Raw genomic sequence first — 7,565 nt, forward strand, 5'->3', positions numbered from 1 at the left:
GGTACTGTGGTGTCTTGTGTGTTGCTTTGTGGCTGAAAGCTGTCCACAAGTATTCTAAATACCAGCAGGGTCACTCATGGTGTACAGGTTTTAGCAGGGATTCCAGACTAAAAGAAAGACAGGGCCATCTGCTTCTGGAAAAATTGGTCACTGAAAACCTTATGAATAGCAGTGAAACACTGTCTGATATGTTACTGGAAAACTTTATGAATAGCCATGAAACATGGTCAGATATAGTGATGGAAGATGAGCCCCTCATGTTGAAAGGCATTCAAAATATGACTGGAAAAGGGCTGTCTCCTAATAGTAGAGTCAATCTTAATGATGTGGATGGAATAAAACTTTCAGGACCTTCATTTACTGATGGGGCATGACTCAAAATGGGAAGAAACAGCTGCAAACATTCATTAATAATTGGAACATGGAATATATAAAGTATAAATCTAGAAAAATTAGAAGCTCTAAAAAATGAAATAGAATACATAAAAATTGATAGCCTAGGCATTACTGAGCTGAAATGTTAGCTATTTTGGTATTAGATATTTTGAGTCAGACAATCTTATGGTCTACTAAGCCAGGAATGATAAATTAAAGAAGAATGGTGTCACATTCATCATCAAAAAGAAAATTTCAAGATCTATCCTGAAGTACAATGCTGTCAGTGATGGGATGATATTCATATACCTACAAGGAAGACCAGTTAATCTACTATTATTCAAATTTAAGCACCAACCACTAAAGCCAATGTTGAAGAAATTGAAGATTTTCACTAACTTCTGCAGTCTGAAATTGACTAAACATGCAATCAAGGTGTATTGATAATTACTGGAGATTGGAATGAGAAAGTTGGAAGCAAAGAAGAATGATTCATAGTTGGAAAATATGGCCTTGGTGATAGAAATGATGCTGGAGATTGTGTGATCAAATTTCAGAAGACCGAAGACTTATTCATTGCAAATACCTTTTTCAACAATGTAAATGGCAACTATATATGTGGTTAAAAGATTGAAGTTGTCAGGGATTTCATTTTCCTTGGATCCACAATCAACACCAATGGAAGCAGCCATCAAGACATCAGCTGTTGTATTGCACTGGGCAAATCTCCTGTGAAAGACTTCTTTAAAGAGTTAAAGAGTAAAGATGTCACTTAGAAGACCCAGGTGCACCTAATCCAAGCCATAGTATTTTCAGTTGGCTCATATGTATGTGAAATGTGGACAATGAAAAAGGAAGACTGAAGAAGAGTTGATGGCTTTGAATTGTGTTGGCAAAGAATACTGAAAATACTGTAGACTGCCAGAAGAATGAACAAATCTGTCCTGAAAGAAATGCAGCTGGAATGTTCCTTGGAAGTGAGAATGGGCAGACTTTGTCTCAGCTACTTTGACCATATTGTCAGAAGGGAGCAATCCTTGGAGAAAGATATCATGCTTGGTAAAATAGAAGGTCAGCGACAAAGAGGAAGATCCTTAATGACATAGATTGACACAGTGACTGCAATAATAGGCTCAAGCATAACAAGGATTGTAAGAATCACGCAGGACAGGGGAGGGTTTCCTTCTACTGAACATAGGGTCACTGTGAGTTGGAGTTGAGTTGACGATACAACAAAAACAACAGCATACATGTGGACATTGCAGTTGGAATACGCAAGAATCCAATAGACTACATCTGGAGAAAGAGGAGATAGAGAAGCTCAATATCATTAGCCAAAAGAAGGCCAGGAGCTTACTGTGGAAGAGACCATCAATTGCTCATATGCAAGATAAATTGAAGCTGAAGAAAATGAACACAAGGCCAGAAGAGCCAAAATATGACCTTGAATATATCTCACTTGAATTTAGAGACCATCTCAAGAATATGTTTAACACACTGAATCCAATGATTGAAGACCAGATGAGTTGTGAGATGACATCAAGAACATCATATATGAAGAAAGCAAAAAATTATTAAAAAACAGGAAAGGAAGAAAAGACCAAAATGACTGTCAGAGAAGACTCTGAAAGTTGCTTTTGAACAGAAAGTAGCTAAAATGGATGGAAGAAATGATGAAATAAAAGAGTTGAGCAGAAGATTTGAAGGGGTGGCTCAAGAAGACAAAGTAAAGTATTATAAAAAATGTGCAAAGGTCTGGGTCAGAAAACCAAAAGGGAAGAACACTCAGCATTTCTCAATCTGAAAGAACTGAAGAAAAAATTCAAGTCTTGAATTACAATATTAAAGGACTCTATGTCCAACTCGACGGCACATAACAACAACAACAACAACAACATGGGCATAATATTGAATGATGCAAAAAACATCAAAGAAGATGGAAGGAATACACACAGTCTTTTACCAAAAAGAATTGGTTGACATTTAACCATTTCAGAAGGTTCTTGATCATCTGATCAAGAACCAATGGTATTGAAGGAAGAAGTCCAAGTTGCACTGACGTAATTGGTGAACAAGAAGGCTCCTGTAATTGAGAAGATGTTTTAACACTGAGATGTTTTAACAAATGCATGCAGCACTGCAAGCTCTTATATGGTTATGCCAAGATAATTGGAAGACAGCTACCTTGCCAAGCAACTAGAAGATATTCATATGAGTGCATATTCCAAAGAAAGGTGATCCAACAGAATGTGGAAATTATTGAACAATATCATTAATGTCATATGCAAGTAAAATCTTGCTGTAGATAATTAAAAACTGGTTGCATTGGTAAATATATTGACAGGGAACTTCCAGAAATTGAAACTGGATTCAGAGGAGAACATGGAATAAGGGATTATTATTGTTGATGTCAGATGGATCTTGGCTGAAAGTAAAGAATACCTGATAGATGTTTACCTGTGTTTTATTGACTGTGCAAAAGCATTGGGCTACGTGGATTGTAAAAATTATGGATAGCATTGTGAACAATGGGAATTTCTCATGCCTAATTGTGTTCATGAGAAACCTATAAATAGACCAAGAAGCTGTTGTTTTAAAAGAACAAGAGGATATTGCATTGTTTAAAATTAGAAAAGGTATTTATTAAGGTTGTATTCTTTCACCATACTTATTCAATCTGTATGCTGAGCAAATAATCTGAGAAGCTGGACTATATGAAGAAGAATGTAGCATCAGAACTGGAGGAAGACTCTTTAATAACCTGAAACATGCAGGTAACACAACCTTGCTTGCTGAAAGTGAAGATGACTTGAAGTACTTACTGATGAAGATTAAAGACTATACTGTCTTCAGTATGGATTATACTTCAACATTAAGAAAACAAAAATCCTCACAAGTGGACCAATAAGCAACATGATGATAAATGGAGAAAAGAGTGAAGTTTTCAGGGATTTCTTTTTACTTGGATCTACAACCAACCCCCAAGAAGTAGCAGTCAAGACGTCAGATGTCCTATTGCACTGGGCAAATCTGCTGCAAAAGACCTTTTTAAAGTGTCAAGAAGCAAAGATGTCACTTTGAAGACTTAGGTGCACCTAACCTAGGCCATGGTATTTTCAATAGCAACATATGCATGTGAAAGCTGGAGAATGAATAAGGAAGATTAAACAAGAGTTGATGCCTTTTGGACTCGTCGACCATGTGATCCTCAGCCTTTATGACCATGAGACTAGAAGAACTAGATGGTGCCCAACTACCACTGTCAACCACTTGGAAAAGAATCAGTGCAGGAGATCCTGAATAGAGTGGGAGAACAATCTGGGACAAAATTCAGAATAATAAAAAAACACCAGGTCTACAGGTCTGATAGAGCCTGATGAGATCCCCGAGACTATGACCCCTAGTTACTTTTCAGGTCTGCAACTGAACTCACTCCTGTGGCTTCCAGCCACATAATAGGCAGGCAGGTAAGGTGAACATTTACATCAGGTAGTTACACTCCTTAGAGCAATCAATTGTGGGATAACAGAAGGCAGTATTTGCACAGAGAGATAGCTCAGGGGGAAGAAATGCATAGGAAAGAAGGACATAGGGCAGACGTAACTACAGGGAGGAAGTGGGAAGAGAGCTGTCACATTTTGGAGAATTGCACTCAGTGTCATGAAACAAAATGTGTATGAACTGTTGTATGGAAAATGAATTTGCTCTGTGAACTTTCACCCAAATCACAATTTGAAAAAAAATAAAAAATGTGTTGATGCGTTTGAATTGTGGTGTTGGGGAAGAATTCTGAAAATACCATGGACTGCCAGAAGAGCAAACAAATCTGTCCTGGAAGATATGCAGCTGGAATGTTCCTTGCAAATGATAATGGCCAGACTTTGTCTCACCTACTTTGGTCATGTGGTCAGAAGGGACCATTCCCTGGAGAAGGATATCATGCTTGGTAAGGTAGAGGATCAACAAAAAAGGGAAAGATCCTCAACAGGATGGATTGACACATTGTCTGAAACTTGGGCTCAAACATAGTAAGGATTATAGGGATGATGCAGGACCAGGCAATGCTACACTTTGTTGTATATAGGGTCGCTGTGAGTTGGAGGTGACTCGATAGCACCTAACAACAATAACTATGATAACCTATGCACAGCTGATCTTGACTGAGGCCTGAAACCCATTCAATGGGGAAGAAATAGTCTAACAAATGATGGGGCAAAACTGGATATTCATTTCCATAAAAAAGAAACAAGATCCATACTTCACACTATACACAAAAAAGAAATTCAAGATGGGTCAAAGACCTAAGGTAAAACACAAAACTAAAATTCATCACAGATAAAACAGGCACAAACTTGGGAGTCCTAATTTGTGGCATAAATAGACGATCAAGCAAACAAAATGCACAAACATCAGAAGATAAGCTAGATCATTCAAAAACCCAAACTCACTGCCAGTGAGTCAATTCCTACTTTTAGTGACTTCCATCAGGTTTCCAAGAATGTAAATCTTTATGGATGCAGATTGCCTCATCTTTCTTCCACAGAGAAGCTGGTGGGTTCAAACCACTGATCTTCTGGTTAACAACCAAATGCCTTAACCAGTCTGTCATACTGTGGTGGCTTGCACATTGCTGTGAGGCTTGAGGTTATGCCACCAGTGTTTCAAAAGCCAGAAGGATTCTTTTTGGTGCACAGGTTTCAACGCAACTTACAGACTAAGATAGACTAAGAAGAAGGAAGAGGCCATCCACTTCTCAAATAATTGACCAGGGAAAACATTATGGATAGCAGAGAAACACAGTCTGATACATTAGTGGGCAACTTTATGAATAGCCTGGAGACATTCCTACAGTGCAGGAAGATGAGTGCCTTAGGATGGAAGGCACTCAAAATATGACTGGGAAAGAGCTGCATCATCAGAGTAGAACCAACCTTAATGATATGGGTAAAGTAAAACTTTCAGGAACTACATTTGCTGACGTGGCACCACTCAGATTGAGGAGAAACAGCTACAAACATCCATTAATAATAGGAACACAGAATGTATGAACTATGAATCTAGGAAAATTGGAAGTTGTCACAAATGAAATGGAACACATAAAGATTGATATCCTAGGCATTAGTGAGCTGAAATGGACTGGTTTTGGCCATTTTGAATCAGATAACCATATGATCTACTATGCTGGGAATGACAGTTTGAAGAGGAATGGCATGGCATTCATCATCGCAAAGGATGTTTCAAGATCCGTCCTGAAGTACAATGCTGTCAGTGATAGGATAATATCCATACACCTCCAAGTGGGAGAAAGATGAGGCTGTCTGCTTCTGTAAAGATTTACAGCCTTGGAAACCCCATGGGGTCACTATGGTTCAGAATCGCCTGGATGGTAGTGAGTTTAGTTTGGTTTCACTCAGGTATGATCTAATTAACATAACAAAGAAGATCCTATTTCCAAACAGGATTAAACTCACAGGTGTGAGTATTAGTATTCCACCACATATTTTAGGTGGATACAACTTAATCCAAAAAAGGCAGTATTTAATAAAGCTGAATATGTGTATATTCAATGACCCAGAAATTTCATGCATAGGAGTAAACCTAGAATAAATGCATGCATATGTGCACCAAAGTTATTTGAATTGAATCAAACCTATGGAACATTTGTTTTTTATCCAGGATATGGACAATCCATAGATGCTCTGGTGAGGTAGTGCCTAAGGCATGTGACTGCTAACCAGAAGCCTGGCAGTTCAAACCCATCAGCCACTCCTCGAAAAAAAGGTTCGGCAACCTACTTCCATAGTGATAGTGTCTTGGAAACCCAAGGAGGCGTCACAGTGAGTCGGATCCAACTTGACGGCAGTGAGTTTGTTTGTTTTCATAGATGTAATAATAATCCTTGACTATTTAAGAGATGACCACAACCTGTTACACAAATATTCTTCTTAGAAATAAACTGACCTTTTAACTATGATCCACTTAACTCATAGTTTCAGATTAATGTGTCAGAATGGGAATATGTATTTGGGTTGGTTTGTACCTCAAGTGTATTGTACTACAGGTATAATATCTGGAATCTAACTCAGAAGGAGCCTTGGTTGAGTAGTGGTTAAAGCATTTGTCTGCTGAACAAAAAGTGGGTGGTTCAAACCCACCAGCTGCTCTGCAGGAGAAAGATGAGGCAATTTGCTTCTGTAAAAATGTATACCCTTGGAAACCTGCCCTGTGGAGCAATTCTACTCTGTCCTATAAGCTCTCCATGAGTCAGAATGACTTGATGGCAGTAGATTTTGTTGGTTTGTTTTTAACTCAGAATCAGCATCAAAAGACAAATGTAGAGATTTTGATTTGAGAGGAAATGAGGTTGGATGTAAAGGAAGGCTTTATAATTTGAATGGAGGTTCTGGCACTGATATAAAATGAAGATGTGACTTTTGGTCAAACACAACAAGAAGTCACCAAGGGTTTGAAGATTCTGACCAAAAAAATTGAAGTGCTCTGATTATTAATGATTTGATTATGAGAGAGCTCAACTCAAGAATATAAAGATGAAAGTAAGAAAAACTCCTAGGGTGTAGAAAGGGCTCTGTTACTGACTCATGAGGTTTCCTTGGATATTGAGAATTCGTCACTGTCTCTTTGAACAAGGGTTGATAGCAGTCACCAAGGAATAAAAGAATTAATGCCATTTAATCCAGCATGCTTACTCTTCTCTTTATTTCCCTTAATGTGTATTTGGGTGGTTATTTTTTGCTTTATAGAGAGTATATTCATATTCTAAAATTTTACGATTGGCTACTTCTTTTCCTTTGAATGATATTTCACCTGGATTTGAGTATTTGACTCGGATACCAGGGGCAGGTTTTACCCACTGCATTTCATGTGCGTTTTCTATTTCTTCCTCCTTTCCTTCTCTTACCTCATGATCCCCATTGTCTCTGTGCTTTCATTCATTTTCTCCCCACAGAAACCTATATGAGGGAAAACATTCGATAAGTTTACTCACTGAAAGGCAACATTTGCTTTTGATAATGCTTTATACATCCATCACATTAATTGCACTTTGTTGTTGTTGTTAAGTGCCGTCGAGTCGTTTCTGACTCATAGCGACCCCATGCACAGCAGAATGAAACACTGCCCGATCCCGCGCCAGCCCCACAATCCCTGCTATACTTGAGCCCATCATCGCA

Source organism: Orycteropus afer, unplaced genomic scaffold, assembly GCF_000298275.1.
Source record: "Orycteropus afer afer isolate SDZICR_OR568_19922 unplaced genomic scaffold, OryAfe1.0 scaffold00298, whole genome shotgun sequence".
In the NCBI taxonomy this organism is placed as follows: Eukaryota; Metazoa; Chordata; class Mammalia; order Tubulidentata; family Orycteropodidae; genus Orycteropus; species Orycteropus afer.